The following is a 21,343-nucleotide window of genomic DNA, read 5'->3' as shown; positions in this document are numbered from 1 at the left end:
CCTCCAGTGGGTCTGCTGGGGCTATGTCAGGACCGGTGGTGCCCCAGGCCCTGAGCCACATGGGGCCATTTCAAGCTGCGGCGAATAATGTCCGGTGACATTTAACTTGCTACTCTCCTCTTTCACCTTCACAAAGAGGCTCTTTAGGATATTCACTGGAAGGACTGATACTGAAGATGAAGCTCCCACATTTTGGCCACCTGATGCAAAGACCCTACTCACTGGAAAAGACCCTGATACTGGGAAGAATTGAAGGCAGGAGGAGAAGGGGATGACAGAGGATGAGATGGTTGGATGGCATCACCGACTCAATGGACATGAGTTTGAGCAAACTCCAGGAGATTGTGAAGGACAGGGAAGCCTGGCGGGCTGCAGTCCACAGGGTTGCAGAGTCCGACACGACTGAGCGACTGAATGACAACAGCAGCAACATTTAACTTCCAGTTGCCCGATGTCACGAGCACCATTTCAAGTGCCCAAAGTCTCCATGTGATCCATGGCAAACCATGTTGGATGGCACAGATGTAGAACCACCCCTTTGTTGCAGAAAGTCCTACCGGGCCAGACTGACCTAGAGGACATAATCTTTGTTCCTAGCTTGGCTTGGGAAAGCATTTAGACCCCCCCCTCACAAAAAAAAAGAAAAAGAAATAAAGAAAACCCAGCTCTTCTTTACAAACAGGCCGTCCCTCGCAATGTGGGAATGTCAGGGCCTCTCGGTGAAGTGAGCAAGAGAGAAGAGAAACAAGATGCAGCTGAGGTGGGGACGCTGTGTTTTCTCCGATATTACTAAGCAACCGTGTCCTAAAATCTCCGGAGCCAGCGACAGAACTTTGTTTACCAGGAAGAAAGCACTTGAAAAGGAGAATATTTGGCGGAAATGCGCTTTGGGATTAGCAGGTTTTTTTCTTTTTTCTTTCTTTCTTTCTTTTTTTTTCTTTTAATGCTGTTTTGTTTCTCTTCTGGGTTGTTCAAGGTACTGACCTAGCACTCAGCGCTCTTTGCCAAGAAACTCTTTCCCTGCCTAATTAGCCTGAGGTATTGTTCGGGGGTTCTGGGAAGGGTGGGGAGGGGGCGAGGCGGCGGGAGGGAGGCAGGACCAATGAGGAGCTGCAGGGAGCCAGCGGGGAGGCGGGGAGGCCCGGCTGGTCATTAGATGCCAAGGTCTTGAAAATCCCTCTGTAATTAATTTTCTCCTGCATTAATTAGAGAAATGTTGGAACGGTCGGGAGAGGGAGGGATTTGTTGCCCCTGGGCTTCTTTTCAGGGCGACTTAAGGGAAAGATGGTAATCTGTTGGAGAGCTGGCCGTGTCCAGGGTTTTCAGGAGACTCTGTTGCCTGTGGGAGGAGAAACCACTTTAAATCAGGGGTTGCGGGGAGGCTCGGGCTTGATGTTAACTTGGGCTGGAGAATGGGACACACCTCTTCAGAAGCCGGGAGCCTGTGTGTGTACGCATACTCACGCCACTGCTTCTCAAACATTCGCCCACGGATTCTGAATGCTCGCAAACTCAGCAGAACTCTCCAGAAAGAACTGCATTGCCCCTCTCGCTCCCTCACCCCCAGCCTCACAACTGGTCCCACTCACGTAGGAATTAGAGCATCGGTGGCTTATTGTTGTCCTTCAGTCGCTCAGTCGTACCCAAATCTTTTGTGACTCCATGGACCGTGCCCAGCAGGCTCCTCCGTCCAGGGGATTCTCCAGGCAAGAATACTGGAGTGGGCTGCCATGCCCTCCTCCAGGGGATCTTCCCGACCCAGGGATTGAAAGTGAGTCTCCTGCATTGGCAGGCAGGTCCTTTACCACTGAGCCACCTGGGAAGCCCCTCCCTGGTTTGCAGCCCCTCAAATGATTCATTTTTGGCCTGAACATAAGACACGGGGCTGGGATAGGTGGGAGGGCCAAGAGGCAGGGGATATATGCTTTTGTGCCCCGAAACTAACACGACATTGTAAAACAATCATACTCCAATTAAAAAATATAGAAAAAGGGAGGGGCTATATGTCTATGTGTGACTGATCCAATTTGCTGTACAGCAGAAACTAACGCAGCATTGTAAAGCAACTATACTCCCATGAAAATGAAGCTAAAAACCAACAGAAAAGGAAAATGGTCATTTTCCCTGTGCTTTTTCTCTATGTTTAAGCATCAAATGCCATGACTCTTGCTAGGCGAGTTTCTGGCCCCGCGGAAGAGAGAGCCTTGAGAAGGTTCTCATTACAGCCCCTGGAGTCTCGCGGTCCACAGCTTTGCTATCCCGAGTCCCGATGTGTTGAAAATGACATTCGGAGGCAGGAGGCCAGTGCGCTCCTAAAATGGGACGCCAACTCTCTGGTTTTGCGGGCAGCTTTTATGGAAATTTGAACAGAGCCCAGCTTCTTCTAGACTCTGGTCCCGTATGGATTTTATTAATTCAACCAATGGCTTAATAGCTCTGTTGGAGCTTGTGGGTCACATCCAGCAAGGAGTAAGCCCGTGTCCTCAGGCGCGTCCCTGAGGCCAACACTTTTGGTTAATAATTCGATGGCCATCCCCCAAATAGGGAGGCCAGTGAGTTTCAGTCTGCTGCTATTTTCAAAGCGGTCGAATCGGTGAATCAAAGGTCAAGATTTAGGTTCTGGGCTCCAGTGAAGGAGCTTGCCTTGTTGTGTTAGTTGCTCAGTGGTGTCTGACTCTGTGACCCAGTGGACTGTAGCCCGTCAGACTTCTCTGTCCATGAGATTTTCCAGGCAAGAGTACTGGAGTGGGTAGCTCTTCCCTTCTCTGGGGGATTTTTCTGACCCAGGGATCGAACTTGCATCTCCTGCATTGGCAGGCAGATTCTTTACCATCTGAGCCACCAGGAAGTCTCCCCCCTCAAAAACAAAACAAAACAACAAAAACCTGATTGCTAAATAAACGTAGTAGGTCTCTGGTAGAGAGACGTGGTATGGGCTGAATGTGCCAACAAATGGGATAGAAGCTGGTGGCCCACCAGGAGGGTGGTTGGGCCAGTTGGTCTGTGACTCAGCTCCACGGGCTGGATCTAAGCGACCGGACCACGCCACCCAAACCTTCCATGTGCAACCATTATCGCCCACTGTATGCACTGCTTCCTTAGACCTTTCAGACTGGGAGTTTCTGTTAACACGAAACCTCTGAGAGCTCCCTTCCCAGCGCCATTCCATGGCCATCACCCCCAGTCCTCCAGCAGTGGGAAGTGTCCTCGCCCCTTTCTCCTCGAGCCGTGTGACTCATCGCTCTTGAGGCAGGGACTGGAGGACCAGAACAACGAGAGGAGTGAGCAGAGTGTGCGAGGTGGGGGGTGGTTCTTGGCAGGAAATGGGCTTGGGAATTCAGGCGGTCAGAGCCGGATGGAATCTCCCGGAAGCTGTCGGCACCCCTGGGAGGCGGCTGTGCCCTCTCTCTTCCCTGGCCCATCCCTACGCATTCTTCACAGCAGCTGTTTCAACTCTCCTCCCCGCTCAGGCCTCCAAGTCCACCCCCCATCATTCGTAGAAGATGACTTCACCTCCCGCTCTGCTGCGAGGACCAAGCCACTGGTCTACACTGACTCCAAGTGGCCTGGGAGCCTGGCTGCGCCATCAGGAATCACGCGTGTGTGTGTGTGTATGTGCATGCATCAGGAATCACGCGTGTGTCTGTGTGTGTGTGTGTGTGTGTATGTGCATGCACACTCCGTCGTGTCCTATTCTTTGTGACCCTATGGACTGTAGCCCGCCAGGCTCCTCCATCCACGGCATTCTCCAGGCAAGAATACTGGAGTGGGTTGCCGTTTCCTTCTCCAGGGGATCTTCCCGACTGAAAGGCAGAACCTACATCTCTTGCATCTCCTGCATTGGCAGGTGGGTTCTTCACCACTAATGCCATCCAGGAGGACCTGAGTTTAAATCTGAACTCTGCCACTATTATGGTGGATGGTGGGCCATTTACTGAACCCCTTTCTGGCTCTGTTACCTCCCGTGTAAAACGGGGTTGTCGCTGGAGTTACGTAAACAAAGGCAGGGAACTTCCGTGTTGACAGAAGAGTAATGATCATGACTAACAGTTGGGAATAATGAAACCAGCACAACTATTTCTACCACGACCGCCAACACCATCAGGGTCATTCCCTCTGTCCTCTTATCATCCACCCACATCAAGAGCTTCCTGTGGTCCAGCCCCACTTCCTTCCAGCCTCCGCAAAGGTGGGCAGTCCTGCCTCTGGTCTATGGCTGGCCCCTCCACTCACGTGCACGCCATCTGCTCTCGACTTATTCCAAACGATTACCCCTGGACTCTCCCAACTCCTTTCTCTCCAGCATCTTCTTCTTGGTATTCACACGTGTTCAGGTTCCACTTAACTCCCCCACGTGCTTCCTTCTCTGGACTCTGCCCTCAAACCACAGTCTTTTCATGGACGGAACTGTCCCAAGACTCATTGACGCCTCCTGACCCCGCTTTCTGACTCGCCCCTCCCTCCCAGACCACTGCAATTTGTCTTCTGCCCCCAGTGCTCTGCTGAAGTGGAGCCTTCAGAAGTCTTCCTAATTGCCCTCCTCTATGCAACTCAGTCCTTCGGAAGCGTCTGGTGCTGTTGGTCCAAAGGTTCATCCTCCACTCCCTTCTTCCCGGGCATTCCTGAGTCTGCTCCTGCCCCAGTTCACATCTTTTGCTCCTGAGTCACGATCTTTAGGCCGCAGGGCCTCGTGTGCCCTCAGGGACGTCAGCTCTGCCCTCCCCCTGGGTGGTCTCACACATGCCCTCCGCAGCCAGGATTTTCCCCGGAGTCTGCCAAGTCCCCGTCTCCACCTCTGGCCTCTCCTCAGCCCCAGATCCTCACATTCGGCCCCTGTTCTTCCTTTACCCCACCCATTTAGCATATCTAGTACTCAGATATCAGTCATTCTGTACGCCTTTTTTAAAAAAAATATTGATTCTTTATTTACATGTATTTTCTTTTCATTGGAGTATAATTACTTTACCATGTTGCTAGCTTCTGCTGTATAACAAAGTGAATCAGCCATATGTACACATATACCCCCTCCCTCTAGGAGCTCCCTCACACCCTCCCATCCCACCCCCTAGGTCATCTCAGAGCACCGAGCTGAGCTCCCCCTGCTAAACAGCGGCTTCCCACTAGCTGTTTATTTACACGTGACAGTGTGTCTATGTCAGTCCTAATCCCCCAGTTGATCCCACTCTCCTCTTCCCCCCTCCATCAGTTCTCTACGTCTGCATCTCTAGTCCTGCCCTGGAACTAGGCTCATCTTTATCATTTTCCTGGATTCCACATATATGCGTTAATATATGATATTTGTTTTTCTCTTTTGACTTACTTCACTCTGTATGGTAGACTCTAGATCCATCCACATCTCTACAGATGACCAATCCCCATCCTCTGTAGGGCTGAGTAGTGCTCCATTGTGTATATATGTAGCCCACCTTCTTCATCCATTCATCTGTCTACGAACACTTAGGTTGCTTCCACGTTCTGGCTGTTGTAGATGACCCTGCATTGAACGCTGTGGTGTCACCTCACACCAGTCAGAACGGCCATCATCAAAAACTCTACAATCAATCAATGCTGCAGAGAGTGTGGGGAAAACGGGGCCTTCATGCACTGCTGATGGGACTGTAAATTGCAACTGCCAGTATGGCCATCAGCACAGAGCTTCTTAGAAAGCTAAAATAGAGCTACCGTATGATCCAGAGACCCCATGCCTAGGGATATCCCTGGAGAATACCGAATTCTCCTTATTTCTCATTCCTTCTCTGCTCCATCAAACCATGTCTTACTGAATCTGCCTTCAAAGTGGGTCTTTGATCCGTTTCTTTCTATCCATTCCCACAAGCTCTCTGTCTTCGGAAATTCTTATTAACTACTCAGATACTTGGAGTGGTGGCTTTTGAACTGGTCTGTCTGGGTCTAGCCTGTTTTTGTTCCACTTTCTGTCTCCCACTGACAGCAAGATGATAGAAACGTGGGGTGGCCATGTAATTTTGCATCCAAACGGGAACACTCTAGGGCATGAAAAGGCGCTCTAGGAATAATTGCAGGACAGGACTGTCCCGGGCAGACTGAGACGCAGGTTCACGCTGTGAAGATGACTTTCTGAGGATGTCACTTCCTGGTTTCAGAATCTCAGGGCCGCCAATGGTAATCACAGGTACCCTTCTCATCGCAGCGGATGGCGGATCACCATGAGCCAGCCTCCTTGGTATTTTAGTCTTGACTTTGCTCTGGGTTCTTAGGCGCCTGAGTGTTGAGCCATCGGGAACGCTTCATTGTTTCCCGAGGAGTTCTGTCCCTTCCTGTCTGTTGCCTGAGCTCTAATGGTTCTCCCTCCCAGACGCCTCTCCTGCACCACCATCCTGTCCATAAGGCTCAAATGTCACATCCTCCCGGAAGCCCTCACTAACGCTAGTGGTTAGAAAGAATTTCCCCCTCTTCTCTGTTCCAACAGCATGTCGCGTGATCATTCACAGATGCCCAAGGCTGCAGTCATCTGTGTCCATAACCTGAAGACTGGGCACCTGGTGGGGGGCGGGCCAGGAAACCATATCCTTCCCTGCATCCCCAGAGCTGGTAGCACCGTTTCTCGTCTAAAGAGTGAAGAGGGAATGAGGTGTCCTGAGCACCTGTGCTGTGCCAGGCGTTCCCATGTGGCCCCTTGTTCTGACTTTACACCTCTGTTGAGGGATACGATTACGGCTCCCACCCCCACCCTTTCTTTTCAGAGAGCTGGGAGTGGGGAGGAACGCTGACTGCACTGGTGAGGACCGTGTGCATACAGGTGAGTGATGGAGGGCTCCAATCCCAAGAGAGGAGGGGACTCTTCAAAGCTTCCAATCACCATTCTGCATTTACATACGGGTGCCCAGCTCAGGGTCAGATTGGTCTCTCTGTAAAATTGAGCCCATTAAACAGCATCTCTTTGCCACCCATTGAGCATCGTCTGGGACACAGCAAACTCAGTGAATCTTCTGTCTCTCTCGTCCTTGCAACCACAAGGAGGGGAGAGGAATGGAATCTCAAACTCGTTTCCAGCTCCGTCAAGTCCCCAGTCCATTTCCTGCCATCGCTAGGACTTCTCACTTTCTTTACGCCCCACCCTAACCTCTGCTTGTCGTTCAGTTGCTTAGTCAGCCCCATGGACTGCGGCACACCAGGCTTCCCCGTCCTTCACTATCTCCCGGAGTTTGGTCAGACTCAAGTCCGTTGGGTCGGTGATGCCATTCAACCATCTCATGCTCTGTTGCCCCCTTCTCCTCCTGCCGTCTGCATGAAGGGCTAAAGTGAATGGTGCAGAAAGACCAGCATGGGAGGGGACCAAGTGATGCAGAAGAGGGGTCGCCCGTCCGCAGTGGATAAACAGGCCCCTGAAGTGTGACCCCTAGCTGAATGTTTCTGAATAAAAGTTTCAGGACCACTTGATCGGCTAATGTGGGATGGGGATGCAGAAACGCTTTCCCTGGTTCTCCAGGTGGCTCAGCTGTAAGGAATCCACCTGCGGCGCAGGAGCTGCAGGAGACGTGGGTTTGATCCCTGGATCAGGAAGATCTCCCGGAGGAGGAAATGGCAGCCCAGTCCAGTATTTTGGCCTGGGAAATCCCGTGGACAAAAAAGCCTGGCAGGCTACAGTCCATCAGGTTGGACAAGACTGAAGAGACTCAGCACGTGTACACCCTTCTAGAAGTCTCCCCAGCCACGTTTGCTTGAAACTATAGATTTTTGGAGTCTGGTAGAAAATTAGGCCATCTCGTCTGAGCGTCATCACAGTAAGGCCAAGGGCTAAAATGGATGCCCGGCCTAATTTATAAATAAAGATTTATTGGAACACAGGCGTGCTCACTCATTGTCCTATGGTCTATGGCTGCTTCTGCTGTGCGAGGGCAGAGGTGAGTGTGTGCCAGCAGAGACTGTATGGCCCGTGAAGTGTATGTGTTCAGTATCTGGCCCTTTTAAGGAGAACTCTGCAGCCCTTGACAGTTTATTGTTTGGATTCCAGACAATATGCCACGGCACGCTGGGACCACGCTGAACTGAACTCCTTAGCAAACAAGTACGAGGCCATGAGAGTTCTTACCCAACTTTTTTTGATTGTAAAATTATAAAGAAGAAAATAAAAGGCACCCATAATTCTATCACCTTCTAATAAGAACTGTTAATATTTTGCTGCGTTTGCATCTGGTCTTTTTCTATTTACATATAAAAATATATGTAATTTTGTCATTAAAAGCCCACTGTTTTTAGGTTTTCTATCCGGTTGTACGTGCTTGCGTTTCCTGTTTTATGGTGATCACCTTGCTTGTCCTTGAATGGTTCTCATGGACATGACCTTGCTTAGCTTTTTAGTAGGTGTCTCAGCACCAATGAACTAACTTCTAGGCAGTTTCTAGTTGTTCATAAATCAAAATATTGTGCCCTGGAGCAAATTCCACTGAGCAGAAAGCTTTGTCTGGGTCTTGATGATTTCCTTGAGATAGATTCCCAGAAGTGGAATTGCTGGGTTAAAGGGTAAGGACAATTTTCAGGGTCTTGATAACATATTGCCAAATTGCTTTCCAGAAAGATTGTACCAATTTATGCTCCCACCAGCAAAGTACGAAATTGCCCCCTTACCCTCCTCTCACCAGCATTGAGTACTATCATTAAAAAGAGTTACCAAATTGATAGGCAAAAATTGCATTTTGTTGTTTTGATTTGGATCCCTTTGATTACTGGTGAGGTTAAACATTTTTTTCATATGTTAAACACTTCTTCATATGTTTATGGCCAAGGGGAATCTTAATAATGGTCTTCAAGTGTGCAAAGGGGTTATTTAGTAGATTGGGACCAGCTGTTCTAGGGAAGAAATGAGAAATGTTGAAACTTCAGCAGGAAAGCACTCGGTTGAAGGTCTTCAGATGGAGAATGATGCTAAGAGTGGTCAGAGGCCGCTTGGAGCCCCTTTCCTCAGGGTGCAAGGAGAGCAGGGCAGTGAGGGAGACAGGGACACAGAGAACAGACTCAGTGGACTCGGTGGGGGAAGGAGAGGGTGGCGCTAATGGAGAGAGGAGCATGGAAAAATATACATCGCCATACGTAAAATAAATAGCCAGTGGGGATTTGCTGTATGATGCGGGGAGCTCAAACCCTGTGCTCTGTGATAAACTAGAGGGGTGGGATGGGGAGGAAGGTGGGAGGGAGGTTCGAGAGGGACAGGACGTGTGTGTGTCTGTGGCTGATTTGTGTTGGTATATGGCAGAAACTAACACGATATTGTAAAGTAATTATATTCCAATTAAAAATTTTTTTAAAATTTACAAAGGAAAATGGCTACAAGTTGTTGGGTGTTTGTAAGTGCTGAAAACACTGCTGATGTTGGCAGATGTTTGCGTTTAGATGTTCACAAAAGCTCTGTGAGAACCACGGGGCTTAAATGTAATTTACTATTAATTTTCCCAGTAGGATTGAAACCCTCACCCTAAAATCCTGGTTTCATACCCACTCTGCTACACTGCCTCTAAGAGAAGAGAGTCAATGAATTTTTATGGCTTAAAGGGTTTTGCAAATTCTTCCTGAGCAAAATGAAGGCAGGGTGGACCTCAGCTCCTGGAATCCGTCAGTAAGACCTATTTTCTCTAGAACGAACCAGGCATAGTTTGCTGTCAAGAACCCGTTCTCTACTCTGATGTTTGTGCTTTTTAATTCTTGCTGAATGCCTGAGCTTGCATAGATGGGCTTGTTTCCTTTTCCCCTCATTTTGGTCTTCTGTCTCCACCCTGCTCGGGAGGAACCACAGATATCAACTGCATGCCTCTCTCCAAATTGTCCTTCTCAGCAACACGTTGGCCAGGTAAGGCTAGGCTTTCTTCCCCCAGCGTCCTCCCCTGGCCTTGGGGATGATGACCGGGGTAATGGAAATCCTCTCCGCACTCTCGCTCTCCTTGCCCAGATCGCCTCTCCGCCGCTCGGTCAATGGGAGCTTTGTCTCTGCAAAGAGCAAACCTGAAACCCGTGGGCCACAGCCATTGTTGTCCGCTGGCTCCCAAGCCATTTGGATTCTGACTCTGTTAGAGATCTTGTAATTTAAACTCCAACCTGCTTATTAGAAATTCAAGGAAATCATCCAATAATATTTAAAAGCGAAGGAAAAGCAGACAAAGCCTTCTGTCCCCCCACCTCCCCTTCTGCATCAGTCTCATACCTTCCCGCATTTTTAGATCTGAGTTCCAAACTCTGTATTGGGGATGTGCCCCTCTTAAAGAATACAAGGAGTTGTTCAGGTGAGCAATCTCCAGGGTTAGGAAGACAAGGTGGCTGGAGCTTTTTGTTTGTGAGGACGAAGCAAAGGCATCCACTCTAGTTCTCCTGTCCCTCAGCTTTTCAGTCGAGAATTTCAGCAGTCTCATCTTCTAGGTGCTTGATGGTCTTGATCCTGAATGGTCAAACACAAAGGATTGCTCTGACAAGCGTTGCTGTAAAAACCAGCTCTTTCATCCTGCCCACCACCTTCCCATTTTCTGCCCTCTGTCTCTCTGGGGTGCTGGCCCCTGTGAAGTCCTGGGCGTGTGTGTCCAGAGCTGGCGGACGAGATCAATGTTGCTCTGTTCATTTCCTTTTGAGATAACAATTCAAATACTGTCACTCCCATGATGGGCTTGATTTTGCCCTTATCACCTCTGAACGGAGGGGTCTGTGCTGTCTTGAACAAGAAAGACTAGATTTGCTATTATGGAAGATCCAGAAGGTTTGATGAAAGCAGTCAGTGCTAAAGGAAATCAACTCTGAATGTTCATCATAGGAAGGACTGATGCTAAAGCTGAAGCTCTGATATTTGGGCCACCTGATGGGAAGAGCTGACTCATTGGAAAAGACTCTGATGTTGGGAAAGATTGAAGGCAAAGAAGAAGGAGGTGGCAGAGGATGAGATGGTTAGATAGCATCAACCACTCAATGGCTTTGAGCCTGAGCAAACTCTGGGAGAGACTGTAGGACAGGGAAGCCTGGAGAGCTGCAGTCCTCGGGGCCGCCAAGAGTCGGACCCAGCTGAGTGACTGAACAACAGCAAGACCGCTCCAGCAGGGCCTGAATCCCCTCCAGCCACAGGAGGACAGAGGATGCCGTCCCCCAGCTTTTCCTGCAGGTGATGAAACCGAAGGGGACTCAGGTGTGTCCCTTGCTAACCTCTGAGACTGAGCGGAGGCTTGATCTCCTGATATGATCTCCTTGCAGACCAGGGGGACTCTCAGGCTGAGAGTCTCTAAATAAACCTAGGCTCTTTAATAGTATTTTTTTTTTCTGGAAAAATGGGCTTCTCTCTGTTCTGGGATGTGGCAGCAGGATTATTTGGATTCAGGGAAATGGCTGCCTGTGAGTGAGAATGCAATTAAATCACCAGATGGAGGTTTTCAGTTGAGCCACACAATTAACCAGTAAGGGACAGTTAATAGTAATTATTATTCCTCTGACATGTATTATCTCAGAAACCACAAGGCATGGCTGAGTTGAAAGGAATTTAGGTGCAGAGAAAAGGCACAGTCTATGACCCCGGGGTCAGGCTCAGTGTGGAGGTGTTCCGACTGCTGTTTTCCGGCAGTCAAGGGAGAGGTGCTGGTCACGTTGCTTCCTTCATTCGCAGTGAAGCCTGACCCTTAATACGGTTATCAGACGTTTGTCTGCAGCCATCTTAGTACTGAGCACTGCTAAAAACACAACAAAGAAAAAATGTCAGAGAAATTCTCATAAAGCTAAACGTAGTCTGACTCTGCATGCCTGCTAAGTTGCTTCAGTCCTGACTGATTCTATGCGACTATGGATTGTAGCCGGCCAGACGCCTCTGTCCATGCGATTAACCAGGCAGGAATACTGTAGTGGGTTGCCGTGCCCTCCTCCAGGAGATCTTCCTGACCCAGGGATCGAACCCAGGTCTCTTACATCTGCCTGCGTTAGCAGGTGGGTTCTTTAGCACTAGCACCAGCTGGGAAGCCCCCATCTTTCCCTGTAACCCAGCGGTCACATGCCTGGATATTGACCAAACTGATGTGAAAACTTCCGCCCTGCACATGAATGTTAATGGTAGCTTTAGTTATGATCCCCTCAAACTGAAAGCAGCTTTGATGGCCTTCAGAGGCGAATGGATCAGGAAAATTTGATGCTATAGACGATGGGAAATTGCATGGGTGTGCATATGCTCAATCCTTTGTGACCCCATGGGCTGCAGCCCACCAGGCTCCTCTGTCCATGGCATTTCCCAGGCAAGAGTACTGGAGCGGGTTGCCATTTCCTTCTCTCGGGGATCTTCCTGACCCAGGGATTAGTCCCGAGTTTCCTGCATTGGCAGGCAGGTGCTTTAGCACTGAGCCACCTGGGAAGCCCCAGAGTGGAATACTGCTAAGTCACTTCAGTCGTGTCTGACTCTGTGCGACCCCATAGACGGCAGCCCACCAGGCTCCCCCGTCCTTGGGATTCTCCAGGCAAGAACACTGGAGTGGGTTGCCATTTCCTTCTCCAATGCATGAAAGTGAAAAGTGAAAGTGAACTCGCTCAGTCGTATCCGACTCTTAGCGACCCCATGGACTGCAGCCTACTAGGCTCCTCCATCCATGAGATTTTCCAGGCAGGAGTACTGGAGTAGGGTGCCATTGCCTTCTCCAGTGGGGTGCTGTTGCCTTCTACTATAGAGTGGAATACTATCCCATGACAAAAAGGGAATGAACTAGCGAGCTACACGAAGATGCAGATGAATCTTAAATGAAGTTTGCTGAGCAAAAGGGATTATTCTGGAAAATGAAAACTGCATGATCTCATTTTATAATATTCTGGAAAAGGCAAAAATATGAGTGGCACAGAAGAATCAGAGGTTCTTCTCAGAAAGAGAGGAGAGTTGAATGTGTGAAGCCCAGGGAACGTCTGAGGGCGAGGAAAGGGTTGTGTCTGATACTGTAGTGGTGTAGACATGTGCCAGAAGCATAGAACTTTACAGCACAAAGGCAAACCTTCACGTAGGCACTTTTTTAAAAGCTATTTAGGAAACTGGGGGAATCCCAGGATGGAATGCAGGATGTGACCGAAGAATCTAACTGGATTACAAACATAGGAAACAACGTCCTGGAGGGCCCGGGAGGAAAAGGTGTGCCCCCGAGTAACTTTGGAAATGAGTCTCTGAGACTAAACGCAGTGGGAAAGTAGACATAATTGTACTCCGTTTCCCGTGGGGGGATGGGTTAGCGGTCCTGATGCTTCAGGACTCGGCCACTGGAAATGAGCAGTAAGTACATGGATGAGGGGGTGGTGGGGGGTGACTGGGTTCTCACTGTTGGAAGGACGTTTACAGATAAGCAATAGAAGCATCCATGGGATAGTGGATTCCAGCTGGAAATAGTGGGAACTCATGTTCAGCTTAATCTGGATGTGAATGGCTACATATAGGAGCATTTATAAATGTGTGCACGTGTGTGTATCGGGGACTAGCACATGGGTACAGATTTCCTCGTCTGTCAGCTGAGCCAGCTTAGAAGGAAGCGCCCCAGTCCAACGTGCACGCCTGATGCCCAAGCCTCTGTGTCTCAGACTGCTACTGCTGCTGCTGCTGCTGCGTCGCTACAGTCGTGTCCGACTCTGTGCAACCCCATAGGCGGCAGCCCACCAGGCTCTGCCATCCCTGGGGCTCTCCAGACAAGAACACTGGAGTGGGTTGCAATTTCCTTCTCCAATACATGAAAATGAAAAGTGAAAGCGTAGTCGTTCAGTCGTGTTCAACTCTTCGCGACCCCATGGACTGCAGCCCACCAGGCTTCCCTGTCCATGGGATTTTCCAGGCAAGAGTACTGGAGTGGGTGCCATCGCCTTCTCCAGTGTCTTATACTATCCTCCAGTAAAAAAAACCCCAGGGCCTCTTGCAGAAAGGGCTGGCTTTAGCACCAGGGCATGGAATACTCAGAGTGATCTTGGAGCACAGAAAATAAGGAAATAATACAAACAACTAAAAGAAAAACCGGGCTTCCCTGGTGGCTCAGATGGTGAAAGCATCTGCCTGAAATGCTGGAGACCAGAATACGATTCCTGAGTCGGGAAGATCCACTACAGTAGAGCGAGGCAACCCACTGCAGTCTTCTTGCCTGGAGAATCCCATGGACAGAGGAACCTGGCGGGCCACAGTCCATGGGGTCACAAAGAGAAGGACACGACTGAGCGACTGAACAACAAAAAGAGAAAAGTCAAAATTAAAAGATACATACATAAGCATGGGGTTAGCGTGGGGAGCATGGGAACCCAATGAAAGAGCTCTCCAAGGCCGAAGCTGAAACAATGCGGCCAAATGTAAATAGTGTGGAGCTGGATTATACACGTAAATATTCAGGAGTCCGTACCGATGCAAGTGAGTGAGTGCATAGATAACGAAAAGGAGGAGGATGACAATCCTCAGTGCGGAAGAATTTCAAATAATTTATGTAGATACTTCGCCCTTTAAGGGACAGGACTTAGTGATTTCTCTCCCAAGAGCACAGTAAGGAAAGGAGGGGAAAGAGAGACAAAGCGGTGGGGACGCCTGAGGGCACGACCTCAGCGAGGGTCAAGGGCAGCATCCCTCGTGAGATGCTGGGGAGAGGGGGGCCTGGGCTCTAGACAGGATGTGGTGGGAGTGGAACTTTGCCTGTGTGGTCTTCTTCTTTTTTGATGTGAATCTTTTTTTCTTAAGTCTTTATTGAATTTGTTATAATATTATTTCTGTGTTATGTTTCATTTTTTCGGTCCAGAGAGGCATTTGGGATTTTAGGTCCCCGGCCAGGACTGAACCTGGACTCCTTGCATTGGAAGGTGGAGGTTTAACCACTGGACCACCAGTAAATCCCTTACCACCGTGGTCTTCTTTCCCCAAACTGGCAAGCCCAGTACAATCATGACAAAAACGTCAGACACGTCAAAATTGAGGGACATTCTCTGACGCTCCCGACCAGCACCCTTCAAAACCATCAAGGTTGTGAGAAGCAGGGCAAGTCTGAGAGCCGCCACAGCCGAGAAGAGCATAAGGAGACAGGAGCACCACGTGTAATGTGGTGTCCTGACTGGGACCCTGGAACGGAAAAGGGACAAAGGAAACTGGAGAAATTTAGGGCTTTTCTTTAATAACAAGGGCTTCCCAGGTGGCTCAGTGGGTGAAGAATCTGCCTGCAGTGCAGGAGATGCAGGACACGCAGGTTTGATTTCCGGTTCGGGAAGATCCCCTGCAGGAGGGCATGGCAACCCATCCAGTGTTCTTGCTTGGAGAATTCCGTGGACAGAAGAGCCTGGAGGGCTGCTGCTGCTGCTAAGTCGCTTCAGTCGTGTCGTGTCTGACTCTGTGCGACCCCATAGATGGCAGCCCACCAGGCTCCTCCATCCCTGGGATTCTCCAGGCAAGAACACTGGAGTGGGTTGCCATTTCCTTCTCCAATGCATGAAAGTGAAACGTGAAAGTGAAGTCGCTCAGTCGTGTCCGACTCTTAGCGACCTCATGAACTGCAGCCTACCAGGCTCCCCCGTCCCTGGGATTTTCCAGGCAAGAACACTGGAGTGGGGTGCCATTTCCTTCTGCAATGCATGAAAGTGAAAAGTGAAAGTGAAGTCACCCAGTCGTGTCTAGGCTACAGTCCCATTTAATAGCAAGGTCTTGGTATTGGTTCATAAATTGTGGCAAGTGTTCCATGGGGGTGTAAGAAGCTCCCAAGAGGGGAAACTGGAGTGGGGTGTATGGCAACTCGTGATACCAATGTCACAACGTTTCTGTAAATTGAAAATTCTTTGAAAATAAAAAGTCATTAAAAGAGATCAGAGAAGATTCTCGCCCTTGAGATGAAAGTCAAGATCAAGGACGTTGATATGAAGTCATAATAAAATACCGAGATCAGATATGATATTGAACTGTCTGAATGAAAGAAAGTAATGAAATGAATACCACATATCTTATGTCCAAGTAAGTCCATCAGCTCATGTAAGCTCTGTTGGTTTGGCTGCTGTGTTCCCGGTGGGTGATGGGGATGGGGGTCCTGGGAGTGGTGAAGGAGCTGCCACATTAAATATAATTCCATATTTTCTCAGCCGTCTATCACAAGTGTCATATAGCAATGGAAACCCTTCTTTCCTCTTCTATTAAATGGGGTGGGCGGACAGGACCATCCATCATCCCTGTGAGGATAAAATGAGATGATCCATATAGAGCCTTTGTATGTTACCTAAGACAAGGTGAGCAGTGAAAATCCAGGTTGGGGGAGGGTGTGTCCACAGGCCTGGATGCAGAATATGAGCCGAACCCAGTATCCTTCAAAACCACTCAGTGGTTATTCCATGAACATCCTCCACGGGGCGTCAGGGAGGGCTCGGGCCCAAGGAAACCTATCAATTCCCAGAGACCTGTCACGGAGTAAAAGCTACTGATGTTGGTGTTAGCTCCCTGGGGCTATCACCACAAACCACCCACTGGGGGCTTAAAGCAGTGGTCCCCAAACCTTTTTGGCACTAGGGACTTTCATGGAAGACCATTTTTCCATGGACCTGGGGAAAGGGGATGATTCAAGCTCCTTACATTCATTGGGCACTTTGTTTCTGTTATTATGGCATCGGCTCCACCCAAGACTGTCAGGCAATGATCCCAGAGGTTGGGGACCCCGGTTTAAATAAGAGAAACGCACTGTCCCAGGGCTCCAGAGGCTGGAAACTGAAGTGGAGGTGCCCACGGGGTTGTCTCCTCCCGAGGCCAGCGGATCAGAACTCACCGCCCTTCTCTGCCAACCCAGGTCCTCGGGCTGAGACACTCGCTGAAGGTCCACAGGGAAGGCCAGTACTGCCCAGCCTCAAATCTGGCCCATCTGTGGCCAAGCACAGAGACCCGAGCAAAACAGCATTGCTGGCTGTCACCGTGGAAAGGAGACCCTTCCAGGAGAGAAACCTCGAGCGCAGAAACCAGAACCACGTGGATCTATACTCACCGCCGCCTTTGAACCTCACGCAGGGAACTCTGGCCTTTGGTTTGAGGCTGGTCCCGCGAACAGCTTTGCCTTTGAGTTATGTGCTTGCCACGTGCAGTGGCAGCATGCAAATAGTTTTGCATTGAGTGTTCGCATTTGGTTAAGTCTCTTCTTGGTCCAGATTAGTTCCCTTTTGCTCTCCTGGCTTGCCTCTAACCCGTATCACTTCCTGCTTTGGGACGCCTTGGCTGTGGTACCTCCTGGCTTCTGAATGACCGCTGTTATCTCATGCAAATAAGTGGGGGAGGGCTGGGGGAGGGGTAACCTGGTGACAGATGGTGACATCTCGGCAAACTTCCCCTCTTCTGGTCTCTGGGCTCAGCAGTTGGTATACAGATAGTGTGTTAGTTGCTCAGTCGTGTCTGACTCTTTGTGGCCCCATGGACTGTAGCCCACCACATCCCTCTGTTCATGGGATTCTCCAGGCAAGAATACTAGAGTGGGCTGCTATTTCCTCCTCAGGGGATCTTCCCGAACCAGGGATCAAACCCAGATCTACCGCATTGCAGGCAGATTCTTTACCATCTGAACCACCAAGGAAGCCCACCATGCAGATTAAACATAAAAAAATAAAGACAGCCGGGTCCTGTCTATGAAGCTCTGGTTCCTGCTCCCACTTCCACCGCACCATCTTGACTTTTTATTTTCTCTTTTGCTTTATTGCTAAAGCACTCGCATAAGAGTTTTCTGAAACTCTGCAGCCAATATTTCAGAAAATCACCATATTGTATGTTTACATGATTTGGAACAGTTGTCTGAGATTTCATTGTATGTCGCTGTAAACTTCTCTTTTCCAGGGAAAGGCATCTCCAGTTCTTGCAATAAATGTCATCCAGGAAATAAGATTTGATGCTTAAAACTGCATAGAGGAAACTTTCCAGGAAAGGGTGATGCTTCAAGTGGAATATCCCTATGGTAGACTGGGAGTGGTTTGGATAGATGATGCTAGATTCTGATTTTATGATAGCATTTATTTATTCACTTATTCAATAAATATCTGTTGCATGCTTATTATATGCTAGGCATGGAACATTTAGCAGGGAACGAAAGAAACCTGAGATCTGCTTTTAGTGAGGGAGACGGATAATAAATGAATTTGTACTATTCAAGGCATACATGATACGTGCCATAGAAGAAAACTAAAGCAGGGAAGAGAGTAGGTGGAGAAGCCACAGGACTGTTTCAGGTAGAATGGCCAGAGGAGCCTCCCTGGAGGGTCACAGGAGAGCAAATAGAAAGAAATACAGGAGCACGCCATTGACACGTCTGCAGGAAGAACCTTCCAGACAAAGGGAACAGAAAATGCCAGGTCTCTGAAGCAGAAACATGCTTAGCATGTTCAAGAAACATCGAGAAGGCCAGTGTAGCTGGCGTAGAGTAAATGAGGCAAAAGCAATATGATGTGTTCAGAAAAATCGGTGGCTGTCAGATGATAGAAGGCCTTAACAGTCCAAAAAAGGAGGTTGACTTTTATTGTCATTAAAAAATATACCTTTTATCTGTTGTCCTTATGGACTCTGAATTTCTAGGATGAAGATAACACGGCTTCTTTGTTTTTGCATTTTGGATATCTAGCATCATCTGGGGACAGAGTGGGTACTTGGAATATTATGTATTGAAGTATAATGTATATGCTTCATTGCTTCTTAGCAATGCTTTTGAACTGTGGTGCTAGAGAAGACTCTTGAGAGTCCCTTGGACAGTAAGGAGATCAAACCAGTCAGTCCTAAAGGAAAACAAGCCTGAATACTCATTGGAAGGACTGATGTTGAAGCTGAAGCTCCAATACTTTGGCCACCTGATGTGAAGAGCCGACTCATTGGAAAAGACCCTGATGCTGGGAAAGATTGAGGGCAGAAGGAGAAGGGGATGATAGAGGATGAGACGGTTGGATGGCATCATTGACTCAATGGACGTGAGTTTGAGCAAACTCTGGGAGATAGTGAAGGACAGGGAAGCCGTCCATGGGGTTGCACAAAGTCAGACACGACTGAGTGACTGAACGACAAGCGCAACGTGGGAATGACTTCTCTCCTCCATCTGCTCCTATTGGCCTGTGAGCTCTGAGGAAGGGTGGGGTGGCTGTTAACAGAAGAATCCAGAAAGTCTTCAGGGTGCGGTTTGTACAGCAGAATCCCATATCACAGATGCCACCCTTTCACTATCGTTTCCTTAGAACTCCAGCAATAAATGCAAACAGCTTCCTGAGTATCCTCAACATGCTCTGTTGCTCTGGGTGTGTGTCTGGGGACTCGGGGGAGGGAGTCTGGTTGATTCGAAGGGGAATTATAACAGTCCCATTTTGCATAGGTCAAAAGGTTTTAAAGGAACTCTCACCAACTCAGTGGATCCCAATGGCTAGTGTGCGTTTGTGTGTGCTTGTAAGGGGATGTTGTTGCTGTTGTTCAGTCCCTGAGTTGTGTCCAACTATTTGTGACCCCATGGACTGCAGCACACCAGGCTGCCCTGTCTTCCACCATCTCCCAGAGTTTGCTCAAACTCATGTCCGTTGAGTCAGTGATGCCATCCAACCATCTCATCCTCTGTCACCCCCTTCTCCTCCTGCCCTCAATCTTTCCCAGCATCAGGGTCTTTTCCAATGAGTCAGTCCTTCACATCAGGTGGTCACAGTACTGGAATTTCAACATCAGTCCTTCCAGTGAGTATTCAGGGTTGATTTCCTTTAGGATTGACTAGTTTGATCTCCTTGCAGCCCAAGGGACTCTGAAGAGTTGGACCATGAAGAAGACTGACTGCCAAAGAACTGATACTTTCAAGTTGCAGCAAGGGGATGAGCAGAATTGAAACACAGGAAAGAAACTTGCACGAAGACTGTAATGTGGAGGAACCCCACGCCCCACCCCAGGGTGACGACTGAGAAACCACAGTCAGCGTAAAGCATTTGCTTCTTGATTCCTTGAAGGCCCTCTGAGCGCCGGGCGGATGGAGCATGGAGATGACCATTTCCCTGGCGGGGCAGGGTGGAGATGGAGGCTCAGGCCACAGACGGTGGATGTCTCTCCTGAATGACTCCGAGAGCCAGCGAGTCTCAGCCTCTGACCAGAAACTGAGATTTATGTCTCGCTGGCTACAAGAGAGAACTGTTTCAAAATCTTCTTCCTCTGTTACAAAACGCCCCCTGGGATAGTGGTTGGCCGGAGCTGCCACGATCTCGGTTTCTCTTTCTTGCATCTCGAGTTACATGTGGAAGATGAGGCTGTGGGCTCTGGAGGGGTGGGCTTGGGGTCCCGGCCGCCACCCCTGTAGCTGAGAGCTGGCTGCCTCTTCTGCTGGTGCCGGAAGCCCCCGCCTCCCTGTAGAGCATGCAGATAAATATTCATCTCAGCAGAGAAGCCAGAAAAAAAAAACAGACCTCTGGCAGAAGTGTGGGGTTTTGTTTGTTTGTTTGTTTTTATGTTTTTATTTTATTTTTGTTTTGTGTTGCATAACTTCCTTGATAGAATGCTCAATTTTTTTTAACCACAAATAACTATATTGGAGTCCCAGGAAGTTAGAGAATCTTGGCTTGAAGCAGCCTCACCATCCCCTAGAGGGGTCATTGCCATCGCCTGCATGCTTTTTTGAGTTATACCCAATCTTCACGTCCCTGTGTTAGGGTGATGTCTGGCACTGTTTATTGCTCTTTGATAGCTTGTATTATCATCTGAAGATATTATATGTTTACTTGTTTTTTTTTTTTTTTTTGGTGGGGGGACTGTTTTCCTCCCTATCCCTTTTTAGAACACATTTTCCATGAAGACAGAGATTACAACTCTTTTTTAATGTTTTATTTCTAGGAAAACCCCATGGACGGAGGAGCTTGGTGGGCTGCAGTCCATGGGGTCACTAAGAGTTGGACACGACTGAGTGACTTCACTTTCACTTTTCAGTTTCATGCATTGGAGAAGGAAATGGCAACCCACTCCAGTGTTCTTGCTTGGAGAATCCCACGGACGGGGGAGCCTGGTGGGCTGCCGTCTATGGGGTCACACAGAGTCGGACACGACTGAAGCGACTTAGCAGCAGCAGCAGTACCTATAACAGGACCTGTCTAGAGCAAGTTCTTATCACGTTATTTTGTGAAAAGATGAACAAATGAGCATTAGCTAATATCCGGGCTGAGGGCCAGGTTTGGCTCCTGGGCTGTAGTTTACTAATCCCTATTTGAGACTACCCTAGCAATGGCACCCCACTCCATTACTCTTGCCTGGAAAATCCCACAGACAGAGGAGCCTGGTAGGCTGCAGTCCATGGGGTTGCTAAGAGTCGGGCACGACTGAGTGACTTCACTTTCACTTTTCACTTTCATGCATTGGAGAAGGAAATGGCAACCCACTCCAGTGTTCTTGCCTGGAGAATCCCAGGGACGG

General features: G+C 49.0%; 1 long non-coding RNA gene across 2 annotated transcripts; it reads left to right on the top strand.

The window, feature by feature from the left end:
• The first annotated feature begins 400 nt into the window (after nucleotides 1-400).
• LOC147350976 (uncharacterized) lies at nucleotides 401-20,657 on the top strand. 2 transcript variants are annotated; one of them, XR_015146812.1, is made up of 4 exons: nucleotides 401-900; nucleotides 6,723-6,778; nucleotides 7,469-17,860; nucleotides 19,687-20,657. It is a non-coding gene; the product is annotated as an uncharacterized LOC147350976 (long non-coding RNA). The 2 variants fall into 2 exon arrangements; XR_015146811.1 differs by having other exon boundaries at nucleotides 401-1,038.
• The last annotated feature ends 686 nt before the right edge of the window (nucleotides 20,658-21,343 follow it).

Source organism: Bos grunniens, chromosome 19 (assembly GCF_055505025.1).
Source record: "Bos grunniens cultivar Pamir isolate PY7600 chromosome 19, Bosgru_T2T1.0, whole genome shotgun sequence".
NCBI classification, from domain to species: Eukaryota; Metazoa; Chordata; class Mammalia; order Artiodactyla; family Bovidae; genus Bos; species Bos grunniens.
Note: the sequence above shows the minus strand (reverse complement) of the source record. Positions and strands in the feature narration are given on the sequence as shown.